The following is a 15,332-nucleotide window of genomic DNA, read 5'->3' on the forward strand; positions in this document are numbered from 1 at the left end:
GTACTTAGATCGTTTTTTCTAAGTATGCATTATATTTGTCCATGCCAGAATTATTTTCCTCCATCTTCATCTTGGTATCTTTTCTTACCATTATAGGATTTCCTGTCATGATTGGTGACATGGCTTTTCTGTCTATTTTGGAAAAAATGAGGCTGTAAAAAGCTGATGGAATATCTTTGTATGTGGGTGGGAATTGTTAGTTTTATGGAAATGTTAGTTTCTACTGGATATGTTAGTTTTATGTTAGTCAGAAAATTAGTAATTATTATGAGAAAACCCTAAATATTAGTGTGAAGTATTTTCACTGATGTTTTTTATTTTTGGTAATCGTAATTGTGGGAGGGAATTTATATAATTAAGATAGGGTTTTAATTATTTCCTGTTTTCAGCCCTCATTTTTTTGTTGTTCTCCAATTATAATAGGAATGTGCAAATTTTGAGCTTCTCCAAGAATTGAAAGGCCAATTCTCCAGGCCAAATTTTTCCTTCTCATTTTCCTCTTGAATCATATTAAATATATCAGACTCCATCTATATCCATATAAGTCCATCCATCTGTTCTATCATCATCTATTTATCCATCCATCATCTATCTTCATCATCCTCATCCTCATATACCTTTAATCTGTCAGTGAATTAATATTAGATATTATCAGAATTAAATGACTTTGAAAAAAAATAAGGTAGCCTAAACAAATTCTTACTTGGCTGTGAAAACTTCCAAGAGAAGTGAGTAGAAAGAAAATTAAACTAATTTCCAGGGGTGACTGAAAATGGAAGTTAGTATTAAGAAGTTTATTGGACCTGAAGAAAACTGTACCAATCCCATTTGGGTATTCATATCAACGCTGCTCTATTAGGTACTGAGAATGTACACAATCAATGAGAAAGGATTATTATTGTGAGTTACAGAAATAAAGAAAAGTGGTATCTCCACTACTTCTGAAGGCAGAGTCAGTATATTCAGTGCTTCACCAAAAAGACATGCGTTCTGGGGAGTATGAAGTCTTTGTAAGTTAGAAAGAAAACCTCTAAATGTGAGAGAGGAATCCTGTGGGAGACACAATGTACTTATTGAAGGTCTTTTCATGACACAGTTTTGTTTTGTTGGCCATGGTTATATAAATATTGCAAAAGAGTAATAAATATTACTCCTCAACCACCATCCCACCCCTACCACCGAGAGTGACCTTGCCCTTCAACTTCATGATGGCTTAGTGGCACAGTTCCTTTGAGCCACCCGTAAGCACAGGGAAGATACCACTTGGGTTTCTGAAAAAGCAGTGATCTAATGAAAGTTAAGAAAAAACACTTCCCTTGTTATCCTGATACTTTAAGACAAGCTTTCCCCATAACTACCAAGGACGAATAAAAGTATATTGAAAAAGTTTAATATCTGTTAACCACAAAAGTCTAAGTTATCCAGTGCTAATCAGTACTCACTCTCTGGGCAGTGACCTCCATCTGTTTCTTCTCTCAGCCGACGTTCTTGTCCTGAATTTCAGTTCTTCTGTACCTTATTTATTGCAAAATAAAAACTATTGATTTCTATAATTAATTTCCACTGAGGGGATAGCAGCTTCCAGGATTACTTCTGCCAGCACAGTTGGCACTTTGCTAGGGGTTTTCAGGAATTCCAAATCTTTAACAAGAAGGGAAGCATCACTAGTGATCATGAAAAAGACATTGTTACAGATGGGCTGTAAGGATATCGCAGCTCCTTCGACAATATTTTCTGAGCACCTGGGAGCTGGGTCAGGAGAGTGTTTCAGCTACAACTTGAATAGCATGCCACACAGTGATTAATGCTCACATGAAAGGCTGGCCTTCACAGAAACAGCTATGAGCTGAACATCGCTAATGCATGTCTTGCTTTGCTGACACACCTGCCCTCTTCCTACTATGTTTAAAATAACAATAATAACAATGACAGTAAGACTTAAAAATAGAATAGAATTAACAACCATTAATAGAAGCGCGAGAAGCCAATCAAAATGTTAATATAGGATTCATACCTCAGATGACGTTGTGGACAGCCTGTGGGTAATTTGTAAAACATTATACTCAAGAGACAGAAAATTATAATTATTATGTTGGCTTTAAATTTCAACCTCTGATACACACTACTGATCCTAGGAACCTAGGTCAAAGTAGTTAGAAATAACATCTTGTGGGGCCACAGAGCGGCACCAATTCCAGCCTAGGAATCGAGGAAGCTGGAGGAGCAGTGGCCTGACTGCTTCTGCGTCACACCTACAAAACGAGCCAGCCATTCAGTGACATTGTATGTGACTGTTAGTGGCCAAGGCACCCTTCAAAAACCTCAGGGTATGATGACTGCTGGTTTACTTCTAGTCCTATGTTCCACATTGTGCACACATATTTTATGTGGCTAACCCTAACCAGGAATCATGCAGGGAAGGAAATTATGGGAAAGTGTAGTTGCAGCTTAGCTAAGCTGAAACAGTACAAACCCACCACAACTGGTAATAATGGAAATTTGTAAAACTCCCCCAAATGGGCATTCTCCCCCTATTTATGTAGTTGCTATACTGAACAGTAGCCGAGTAATTAAAATCTCACCCTCGGATGTGTCATTATGAAAACCCTGTTGGTGCTCTGAGATGTGAAGTCAAGCATGAGACTCCATTGCATAGCATCCTGTGAATTTCTGCACCTTATCAGCAGCCAGTGATTCTTTTGATGGCACAGCAATAAAAATACCCACTTTATAGCAACAAAATGAATAATATGCTTGGATCCATAAAAGCTAATACCCTCCTTCTCCCAGCCATTTTCTACTGCATCTGTGCACACAGGCACGTGTACACAAACACGTAAGCACACATGTGCACACACAGAGAACATAGCCTGAGGTAGTACTATAAATTACCTCAACATTAAAGAGAAAAATTATTCTGGGTGAGTGTATTTAAAAGAAGTACTGTGAACGCTCATAGAGAAGACGCATGTGCAAATAAAATGGAAAGGAATTTAGTTTTGATCTAATGATTTCATCGGTTTTTTCTAAGCAGCATTGTAATTACCTGCACAGGAGCTTAAAATAATATGTGCAGTAAGTTTCGGGAGTTATCTTATTAACTGACTATGTTATGTGTATTCTAGATGGAAATGAGCTTGTGTGTTTTGACTTTATGCATGAGGCTTGGACCCCCTGGGTATCCTGTGGGGACCAGGCACAGCTGATTTCTTCATCTGCAAGGCAGAAGCCTGGCAGCCACAGATGTGAGCTCTCCAGCTTTAGGTGTGAAAGCTGCCTTGTGAAGCCAGCACTCAGGCAATTAAGCAAGTCACCCTCCTGGTAAGCTGGTGGTTCGCCAGGCCACTGTCACTGTGGCCCACACTGCTTCGGGCAGAGGGCTTGGTGAGATGGAGCACCTGAAAGTTTTTGCTGGAAAAGAACAAAGACTCAAAAGCTGAAATATTAAGACCCTCCTTTATAAAACTTTTTTAGCCTTTAGCTCCACATTCTACAGACAGGATCAAATGGAAGATACAGAACTCAAGATAATATAACATCATTGGTAATCATGAAGAAATCCTTAGAGTTATCAAGCATGCACATTATGAATTGCCTATGGTTAGATGTTAATTATGTATTATATTGTTTCTAACATAATTTTTACAACAACCCTATCAAGTCTGTATCAGTATTACTGTTTAGAGATTAAGAAACTGGCTTAGAGTGGTTCAATGCCTTATGGTAGGTTATACAGACTGTAAATGGCCAGGGCAGGATTGAAACACAGATTTCCCTAATATTAATTCCAGCCAGGGTCCACTTTAAACCCTTTCTAAACAGACAGGACACACATGAGTTAGTAAAATAAATAGCCAATTTTATTTGGCTCTCTGGCACAGCTGCCTTGTATTATGCCATGGTTTTAATGCATCATTTGTAAAACTAGTTCTACCTTGTCTTTATTTATCCGTTAGTTTAAGAGTTACTAAGAATTGTGAATTGGCACATAGCAGTTTTCCAAATTTTTGATATAAATATTAAAATTTTGAATAGTTTGTATTTTCAATGAGGAGGATGGAAAGAAAAAATATTTCTTTTTTTTTATGTGGCTAAGCAGGCACATAATCAGAACTTTTGCTAGGTGCTTATACCTTTTGTCACCAACAATGAGATTGTTGTCTAACGAGGACACATGGGTGATATGTTATCACCTATGAAAAAGGAGACCAAAGTCAAGGTTAAGGAACTTTTCTGCATGACAAGGAGAAAAGTGTTTTTTGCTGGGATGTGAATTGGCCCAATTCTAAGACGTTCTCCCTCAGTACTTTTCAAGCATTGTTTTCTATCTTTATCACAACTCTATAAAGTTAGTAACTATTCACCTCATTTTACAAATGAGGAAAATGATACAAATTAACTTAAATTGCCCCAAATCTCAAGGCTATTACTTGGCAGAGAAGGAAATCAAATGCCTAACTTCAATGCTTGTGCTCCTTCCACTAACAGATTCCCCCAGATTGCTAAGTATATACATGGGAATGTAACAATCCATAGAAAATAAATTACTTTTAAAAAGAGAATAGAGTAAAAATAATGCATGGAGCTGTTAAAGAGTGTTGAGTCTCTGATACTTGCCACTGAAGCAGGTTACAGTTTGGTGAATTCTTTTTTTCTATCAGGCTTCAAAGAATATTTCACTTTGAAAGTTTTCAAATATTTTTGCCAATATTCTCATAAAGACAGCTTACATGAAATACTCATTAGAAAAACTCTTTGTAGTAAACAGGAAATGTAGCTAGAGGTGGTGTATTATAAATCACATGCTGTGTTACTTTAAATGGAAAGAAAAATAGCTCAAGAGCATGGAATTAAATATACACATGATTATTCACAGAAGAAAATGGAACAATAATAGGTTTCTTTAGATTGCCTTTCATTCGAAAAAAGTCTACACTTACTTTTAACATCAATTATTCTCACCCAGGATTATGTCTATTAATGTTGCACTTTACCACTTCAATTGCTCCATGAGGACTAGAAATTGAGTAAGTAACATTTACTTAATACATTAATACTATTATTGGTAATAACAAAACTTCATTAATGGAGATAAAATATTCAATCCCACCCTTTAAACACTATGTCGCTTTAATTTTAATTGCATTCAAAAGCTCTTTATGTGTACCTTGATGCTGCCTTCTCCAGGAGGTGGACCTTAACTCCCTGCTGAGGTGAACCTCTGCTCCCAGGTCCCTGCCAGGAGACTTAAGAGTGGGCTAGAATTATTGACTCCTCACTTCCAAAGAACAGAGTAGGGAGAACGAGAAGAGTAACTGTATAGCAAAGAAACCTATGAAAAACTACCCTAAGGGATGAAACAACTACAGGAGTCCGTGATACCATGTAGCCTGTGTCCCCAATATAATGTGAACAGAGGGTACTCACCTATATACTACTTTCTCCAAAAATCCATAGCCCTGGTTTCATCACAGGGGAAGCATCAGACAAGCCCAGTTTGCAAGGCATTGTAGAGGATACCTGCCTAGCACTCCTCTAGACTGTCAAGGTATTGAAAGTGAAAGTACATTGAGATCAGAGACCAAAAAGATGACAAATAAACATCAATTATAGCTAAACAAAGCATCCTGAATTGGATCTTCAAACAGAAATGTACCATTATGGGAAAACTGGTAAAATCAAAATAAAACCTTGAGTTTAGTTAATAGTAACATGTCAGTGTCAGATATTTTTTTGAGAAGTGTACCACATCTTATATATTATGTATATAGTTGAAGCACCATGTTTAGTACTCCCCAATTGCCCCTTTATTCATTCCATAGCATTAAATATTAAAATATAGTATTTAATATTTCCATGCAAATTGAAAGTGCATAGTCTTTTCAAATAGTTTCATATTACATTTTTAACTTTGTATACATGATAAGCTATTTCTACAACTTTATTTTGAATGGTGTACAGTATTAAAATTCACTGACATTTATACATAAAACTGCCATCTATTCATTTCACTGCTTGTAGTAATCCAGTGTAATGTATTTTATTTTGTATTTATTCTTTATCGTATTTTGCCACCAGCATTTATCCCCTCGTACCCTCTTCCACCTCCACCTACCCCACCCCCACAATCACCACATTCTTGTCCTCCATGAATTCTTCCTGTTTTTTCTTTTTTGCTCAATCTCTCCACCCTCCCCCACCCCCACTCAGAGCTGTCAGCCTGCTTGTTATCTGTGAGTCTGTCTCTATTTTGCTTGTTTGTTCAGTTTGTTCCTTCGATTCCACATATGAGTGAAATAATATAGTATTTGTATGTCTCCGGATTATTTGTGTTTGTCTGACTGGCTTATTTCGCTTAGGATAATGTTCTCCTGGTCCATCCATACTGTCATAAGGGGTAAGATTTTGGGTTGCTCTGCAGTCTCTAGAGCATTTGATGATAAGAAAGTTAGCACTGTGGTTTTAATTTTCATTTCCCTCATTACTATTAAGCTTGACCATATTTTTCTGTTTATTTACCATTTGTGTTTTCTCCCTTTTGAATTGCCTGCTTATGTCCTTTGTCCATTTTCCCCTAAGGGGGGGTTTCTCTTTTTCTTATTTATATGTAGGTCTTTATGTATTCCATATACTAATCACCTTCTTATTATGACTCTGAGTAGCAGATACCTTCTTATTCGTATCTCTTCTTCTTGCACTTTATGATAACCTTTAGGCACAGTTTTCAATTTTTATGTATTTTAATTTAGTAATCTTTCCTTGCCAAGGTCATAACATTATTCATTATATTTTCTTCATATTTAGGTAGTTCATCTATCCTGATTGCTGTAGATGTATGGTGTGAGATTAAATGTAATTTTATTTAATTTCATAATAAATATAACCTCTGTGTAGCATCACTCAGAAATTTGTTTCCCTGTTAGTCTACACTGTACCCTGTGTAACACAGCAAGTCCTAGAGATGTGTACGGATGCTTCACCCTGTTTATTCTGTACTGTGATTTTGTTGTTTACTCCCCAAACAGTTCCACAATTTTATAAAAATCATTGAAAAATGTATAATTTTTAAAAATAACACTCTTATAGAACTCTTGTCAATTTCTGTTGCTATCTTAAATAGTATTCTAAATGGTGGGTTTTGTAATGGTGGTTAATGTTTAAAAAGGCAACTAATTTTTGTGTGTTTATTTAGTGCATTTAATATTAAAATATTTTATAACATTTCTAACCTCACTGCAATAATTATTATAATTTATTAATATAGTTCCTTAGAATTTCCATACAGGCAATCACATTGACAATACCATTTTTTTTTGTTTTTTTCAGTCCTACCATTTCTATTTATGATATTATTAAATACTGCAATATCTAAAAATGGTTCTCAGCTGGAAAGAAAGTTTGTCCCAGGAACATTTGGTAATGTTTGAAGAGATTTTTGCTAGTTATAACTCGTAAGGGTGCTGGTCTAATAGAATGGGTAGCAGAAAGTTGCTGCTAAACATCCCTAGTGTTCACATGACAATCCCCTACAACAGAGAATTATCTGGCCCAAAGTGTTGATACTATTGAGGTTAAAAAATTTCCAGTACACAGTCAAATGCAATCTTTTTTTGTGAAAGGAAACCGGTGTTTTCCAACATCTTACAACTAAATGTCCTGTTCTATGGGTTTTTAAAAGACATCCTTTATTAGAAATGGTTGTTGACTTTTACAAATATTTACTCTATATTTATGAGATGTCACTTTTTAATATATTAGTGTGGTGAACTGCATTAACTGATTTTTCTAGTGGCTAAACTTCCCTTGCATGCCTGGAATAAACTCAACTGGATTATGATGTATTGCTTATTTTGTATATTGCTGCATATGGCTTGGCATTCTTTTGCAAATATTCAGTAATCCCTGTCCATAAACTATATCCACCTTATTATTTGTATTAATTATGTCCTTGTCTTTAAGTGCACATTGACTTGGTCTTTAGGCAAATTCACAGCAATCTATTGAATTCTTAATGTAACTGAAATGCAATTCTCAGCCAATAGCATTACCTACATACAATGTTACTGATACAAAGCTTACACTGAGACTGTTGTATGTGTAACATGAGTAATTGTATGACTGTATATAACAATGGAGTAATTATGGGCTATTCTCAGTCTATATTCCTCTGTTCCACAGGTTACATTCTCTGGAAACAGATGTTAAAACAGAGTTTCAGATACACTTTGTCATTAGTGATTGATATCTGTGAAGAGCAGAATGACACAGGAAAAAAATTAATACAGGTCCAGTAAAGCCTTGGCCTATGCTGGAGAGAAGCGAGTGCCATCCATCTCATGGGGAGTTAGAATGGCCTCTCCTTATATTCCTATCTTGCTCAGTCACTGCATGTTCTCATGCCAGGAAAGGGCAACATCCCAGGAGAAGGGACATTTGCAGACAAACGCTCAGGGAGGGAAGCACTGAAAACTATCAGTTAACTCCCCTGCACTGCAATGACAAAATTCTTTCTTAAAGGAAGTTCTGGATGATTTATCTCCTGGTCAGTCATATATTTTACCTCTGCAAAGGAGTAATTGATATAAACAAAGGTTATGGAGATATCACAAAGAAGTTGAGTAAAGCTCTTTGGTCTCAAATTTGTATCACAGTGTCCTATGAACTTGAAGTATTTTATCTCTGGGAATCAATAATCCAATTATATTACTCTCAAAATATAAAGCTAAGAAAAGGTTTTCTGTGGAAAATTAGTATTTATACCAGGATTATTGGACATTTTCATTAGTGTTATTTGTTTCTAAGCAGTTATTTTAAAACAGTTCATATTTAAAAAATTTAGATATTGCAGTTCCCATATTCCTCACTTGCAGTATTGTTGATTAAATTGTGTCCTCCTCAAAATATGGTTAGTTCTAATGCCTGGCCCCTATGATTGTGACCTTATTTAGAAATAAGGTTTTGGGGTGATGAACATGACACAGGAACTCAAGAGTTAAATATTGTAGCCTTAGTTGTTAGTCTTAAGTGATTATTGCCTGTGGGAAGCTGTTGTTCCAGGATTGGAATGCATGTGCCTCCGGAAGCTTCAGGCAATTATCATATTTTGCTGTGTATAATATGCACCTATGTTTTTATGCACATTATACACATATTATCATACCCATCATATGTAATTATTATACCAACATATAATGTGCATCTTTATTTTTCCCTAAAAAATTTGGGCAGAAAAAGTGTGCATTAAATGTGGCTGAATATGGTGTATTCCAGAGGGTCAGCAAGCCATGGAGAAGGCATCTGAGTTATTGTGCTCCAGGGAGGAAGCTGTGATGCAAAGAATTTTTGATCAACAAATAAAGAAGCACTAGGAAAATTTCCTCTGGACTGCAATTCTTATCCAATTAACCTTTCTCCAAACCCCTTACCTGCCCTTTCTTCTCCTTATAAAAAGTTCAGCTTGAATGGAGATGTTAAGATGGCTTTTGAGAGTACATATTCTGCCGTCGCATCTTTTCAGATCCCTGGCCATCTGAATAAAACATACATAAAGATTGCTCCTTGCCTCTGCTTATCAGTCCTGGTAGTGACAGGAGGCATGCACCAAACATTCTGGTTTCAAACACACAACACAATATATAGCTGATGTATTACAGAATTGTATACTTGAAACCGATGTCATCCTAATAAATTCAATAAAATAATACATACATACATAAAAATAGAAATAAGTTTTTTGTAGATGAGTAATCAAATTAAGATGAGATCATGCTAATGGAGTGTAGACCTCCGATCCAAAGATTGACATACTGTATAGTTTTGTTCTGATACTTTTGAAATTAATATTGATCTTTTGATTAAGGCTATATCTACGATGTTTCTCCAATACAAATTTTCTCTTTGTAAAATTAGTAAGCTTCTTGTTGCAAAGATACCCTGAAACACTTAATCGCTGAGCTCCTCTTCCCACTCTATTTTCCCTATCACACCCTATTTCTACTCCATCAAATTTCCAAAATCTTTCTCTGGGTATGGCTTCATCTTTCTTTAGGGTACAAAAAATCTTCTTCGACCCATAGGGTAAGCTATACTCTCCTCTTAATGTAATAGCTTACAGCATCATCTCAGAATCGCTCTCCATCCAGCCTTGCTGATTTTGTAGAAGCAATAGAAGGATAGACATCTACTTTCACAGGACATGATTGAGGAAATCATGAAAATGCCCTGATTTTTATAACATGTTTCTCCTATCTATTCTCTTCAGAGGAATCATTTCCTAATATTCAAATAAAAGTATAGGAAAGCATTTATAGAAAAAGAAAACAAAGCTTCCCAAAAGTTGAAGGGCCTAAGTAAGGTTGTGGATTTAGAGGAAGCCACATGCTATGTGCTATAAGGCCCATTCACTATCGTATTTCAGCATTTGATGAGCAGCATCTGGTACATGACCTCTAAGCCCTCAGGGCTCTGGGGTTGAGTACAGAGAGCTACCCCCACACAAGGCCCACATTGTGGAGAGCCTGGAATTTCTGGAGGAGGTTGGAGATTAAGAGAGTTAGTAAACATTGTGGTATTTTTGTGCTCAGACCCCCTGAGTCCAACCAAAATTAGACAGAATTAGACTATTAGAACAAAATTCAGCTTCTTCATGGTGTTGACTGGGGAAGCACACTGTTTCATCATTGTCCTTATACTCAGAGTCTGTGGTAGGGATTATCTTCAGAGACAAGCTTAGAGGTACAGAAAAAGTAATTTCTGGAACAACATCTGACCAGCCACCCCTGCCAGGCACAGAGGGCTCCATTAAAAAGACAGAAAGTGGAGAATGAGGCCATTCTACCCTGCAATGTTCAGTGACTTGTTCCTGTCTCCATGGCCCCAAGGTTGACCCTGAAGCTCAGAAAATACACTCTCACTAGAGTTCAGAGATCATAAAGTAATGCTTAGGACATGGCGGAAGCTTGATTAGTATGAATTAAAATAAAAGTAATGATATATTGGAACAATAGAATATTATAATGAGCCTCCATATTCTAGAATATGTACATCACATAGTAGAAAATCGAGAATGTGTGCCAAGCATGAACATTCAAATATGCTTTTCTCATACTATTATTTGTTTTTATGTTTCAGGACTTAGAATCTAAGTCTGTATCACTCTCGTGATTTTTTTTTAAAGTTTTTATTTATTTATTTTTTGAGAGGGGGAGGAGGGAGAAAAAGAGGGAGAGAAACATCAGTGCGTGGTTGCCTCTCACACTCCTACTACCAGAGGCCTGGTGTGCAACCCAGGCATGTGCCCTGACTGGGAATTGAACCAGCAACCCTTTGATTCACAGGCTGGCACTCAACCACGTAGCCACACCAGCCAGGGCTCTCTTGCTTTTTTTGATTCAAAATTCAGAACCAAAATTAATTATCAATTACTCTTATTTTAATTTTTAAAGTAATGTCATATTTGTGGAAAACATGTTAGTAGGAAATTAATTCAGTTTAAGGTAATTGGGTATGTTTATGCAGATCCCTTAAAATCAGGAGTGGGGGAAGAAAAGAAAAAGAACAGAGATTAGAAATTTAACAAAAACAACCAATTGTGATTGTTTAGTATCATAAAGATAGAACTAAATGTTTATAATGAGGCGATCATAAATATAAACCCAACTAATAAATGTTTTAAAATTGTTTAATGCTCATAATCACATACTTGTGCTTTAGGATAAAATTTCTAGGAAAGCATTATATTTGAATTAAAATTAGTACATCTTAAAAAGTATGATGACACTGAATGTGACATTCTCTCAGGTAACTCAATAAATGACTACAAATTTAAAAAAATGAAATGGGAAGAATGGCTATGATATGTCTGAATCAGTAGATTATCTTATACAGTGCATGGCGATAAAGTAGATGTGTGTACCTGAAGTAATAAAGTCAACATCTATAAAATTATTATTTTATCTATACCCTAAAATTTACATATTTTAATTGGACCAAAACACTGTTTACTAATTATCTCATTAGAGAAATAGTCCAAGTATTATATCCATATATTTGGAATCAATCTTTGATTTTTTATATTCTACTTTATACTGATTATAAAATACAATGAATAAAGATCAAAATAAATATGAAAATTGAGCTATTAGCATTGTGGACATTTTGATGATAAATATTATGTCTCAATATAATATTGCAAATTACTTAAATATTTGATGTACAACTGTACTGTTCTTGAACCACAAATTATGTTAACTTTATATGACTAATGTCATATTTCACTAGAATAACATGAGAAATCAAGTTCAAAGGCCGCATATTTTTCTTTACTATGTAGTCTGTTAATTTGGTACAGGAGAGTGAGGGGATGGATTAACATTAAAAGATCAACAGCTGGTTCCTATGCATAAGAAGAGTTTATTTTTAAATAACGTAGAACATTAAAATTATCATTTATTACACATTTGTTTTTTATATATCCCACAAATAACTGTTTGCAATCACTACAACAGACAGGGGTCATGCCTAAGCCCCTTTTTTTTCTCCCTCCCTCTTTCCTTCTCTCCCTCCTTTGTTCCATTCTCTCCACATTTTCTCCTTCTTTTCCTTTCTGTTCAATGTCCATATGACCTTTGCCAATATTGTTATTAGAGTCTTATTTCCAATGACTCGCTAGTTAATTCTCTTTCTCCTCACTTCATTTTTGTTTGCAGCAGTGACATCAGGCCAAGGAAAATGATATGTTACAGTCAATAACATTTAATATTATTTGTTCCTATCACTGTTAACATGTCTATTTTTATCAAAACGTTTAGATCAGCACTGTCAGTTCCAAAGGCCCTGCTGACATATCGAGGGAAACTTTGAATAACCATTCTGCTGTATTTTATCTGTATTATTCAGGATCCTGTTTGAAAATCTTATTCCTCAGGACATTTATTTGAAAAAAAAACTTGTTTTTTTAAGGAGCTCATTAATTCCTGCTTCTTATTCTCCACTTGAAGTTTTAATCCTCTGTTTCTAATCTCACAAATGGTTGCTGTGGAGGTGATTAAGATGTCACAAATATAGGATTATTGTAATTCTGGGCAGAGAATGAGCCATAGATGATTTTCTAAGGAACAAAGATGTCATTTTCATGTAAATATATCAAGTGTTTCAAAGTGAGAAAAGGGAATGAAAAACATAAATATGAGATCTAATGGTACCGATTATGATAGAAATAGCTAAAGATCAAAATTTCACATAAAATATTAATAGCTCTGAAAAATTTATATATACACTTTATTCTTCAGTTCTTTGAATATGTGCATGTGATTCTGCAAACCTGAAGCATGTATATATGGGTATATTCTCCTCAATCCCAACACATTAGGACTGCTCTATAATACCCTAAACAACAAAGACCAATTCTTTATTTGGCTTGTAGAAAACAGTATAATTTTATAATTGTACTTCTATCCTGTCTTTCATTTGAAAGAAAGCTAATTCAAACATTAGAATTCTTATGAAGTTGTATATCCTATATTGATTATGTATAAGATGGTAGTTTCTATTGATGGTATTTTTCCTAAGTAATTTGAAAATGGGGAATTATTGAGGAGGTTGTAATAACTTTTTCTTTTTCTTACAGTGAGTACTGGAAGGTGTTTCACAATATATGGCACAGAGTAAGCTTTGACTTAATACTTGTCAAGTTATAATAAAGAACACTTTTCCTTCTGAAGCAAAATGATGTCTTGACAAATTTTGAATAGTTTTAGTTAGAGAGAGACTTTCACTTCATGCCATTCCATTTTATACCTCTAGGAGCAGCACACAGCTCCATCTGGGGGTAAGGCCAGGAGGGAACATTGGCTGAAAGACTCTGGTATCTTGCCCACATGTCTGTGACCTTTGTGCATCAGTTGGCCAGCTGTCTGCATCAGCAGCATGGAAGAGACTTCGGTAACGCACCACCAAGAGGCCTTCCAGCTGGTGCATTTCATGGAGTTTCCTTAGAGTCACTGGTGACTTCGTTATTGCCAAATCCGTGAGACATTTTTCAGAAATCCTGAAACTTTCACCTCAGCTAGTTTTCTCCTGCTGTGTCCTGTTTCTGGAATAGCTTTCTCCTCTTATTTTTCATTCTCTTGTTTTTCCCTTAAAATTCTAATTTATAAGTTATTTTGTCAGCTATCCTCCAATGACTTGTTTTCAGCTCTTATTTCCATTCTTCACTCTTTTTAAAATAAAATTATGTCCACACTCATATCTTCAAATACCTGTTCTACTTTTATGACTATTGAGTTTCCTTGTACAGCACTAATCCCCTGGCTGGTGTAGCTCAGCAGATTGAATTACAGCCTGTGAATCAAAGGGTCACCAGTTCAATTCCTTGTCAGGGCGCATGCCTGGGTTGTGGACCAGGTTCCCAACCGGTTGGGGGAGCATGAGACAACCACACATCGATGTTTCTCTCCTTCTCTTTTTTACTACCTTCCACTCTCTCTAAAAATAAATAAATAAAATATTAAAAAAATAAAGCACTGACCATTCTCTTGAGATTCACCCTGTTAGTATAATTGTGTCCTACTGAGGTTTGGGGGCATTTTTTTATAAAAAATTTTATTTAGTTATTTTTCGAGTACAGTTTTTTGTCTATTTTTCCCATCCCAGCCTCCCCCGCCCCTTGCTCCCCACCTCCCTCCCATTTCCACCCCCCCTTAGTTCTCATCCCCGTGTCCTTCCTATTTGTTCCTCCAAATCCTTCTCCTTTTTTCCCCTTAAATTCCCTCCCCTCTCCCCTCTGGTCACTGTCCCCTTTGTTCTCTATTTCAGTGTCTTTGTTTTTATTCTGCTTGCTTGTTTGTTTTGTTGTTTAGTGTTGAAAGACAAATACCATATGATCTCACCTTTAACTGGGGACATCTTAAAGGCTATTTACAGGTATGCCCCAAATTCTTCATCTGCTCTTACTAAAACAGGGGTGTCAAACTCATTTTCATCAGGGGCCACATCAGCCTTGTGGTTGCCTTCAAAGGGCCGAATGTAACGTCGGGACTGTGTACATGTAACTACTCCTTAGCTAGGAGCAAGGAGCTCAGTGCTGTCACTAGAGTAGAATCAAGGTGCCGGGTCAGATAAAACAGGGTGGAGGGCCTGTGTTTGCCACCTGTATACTAAAACATATCTACCTATTTTTTCTAGTTTGGAACCTAAATATCACCCTCCCTTTCCTTTGTTTCCCAACCCTAACAATCTTAATCACTCAACAAGTACTGCTAATTCTAATCCCTAAAGTCTCAAATTAGTACTTTATCCTCACCTGCATAATCACAGTTATATTCTTAAATTTG

General features: G+C 35.9%; 1 long non-coding RNA gene across 1 annotated transcript in view; it reads left to right on the top strand.

Moving 5' to 3' along the window:
- The window catches only part of LOC128627110 (uncharacterized), a 65,466-nt gene extending 60,977 nt beyond the window's left edge, over positions 1-4,489 (top strand). The window contains exon 3 of the long non-coding RNA XR_008391232.1: positions 3,126-4,489. This is a non-coding gene — a long non-coding RNA (uncharacterized LOC128627110). The remainder of the gene's footprint in view (positions 1-3,125) is intronic.
- Positions 4,490-15,332: the final 10,843 nt, after the last annotated feature.

Source organism: Artibeus jamaicensis, unplaced genomic scaffold (genome assembly GCF_021234435.1).
Source record: "Artibeus jamaicensis isolate MK-2021 breed Jamaican fruit bat unplaced genomic scaffold, CSHL_Jam_final contig_3176, whole genome shotgun sequence".
Taxonomy (NCBI): Eukaryota; Metazoa; Chordata; class Mammalia; order Chiroptera; family Phyllostomidae; genus Artibeus; species Artibeus jamaicensis.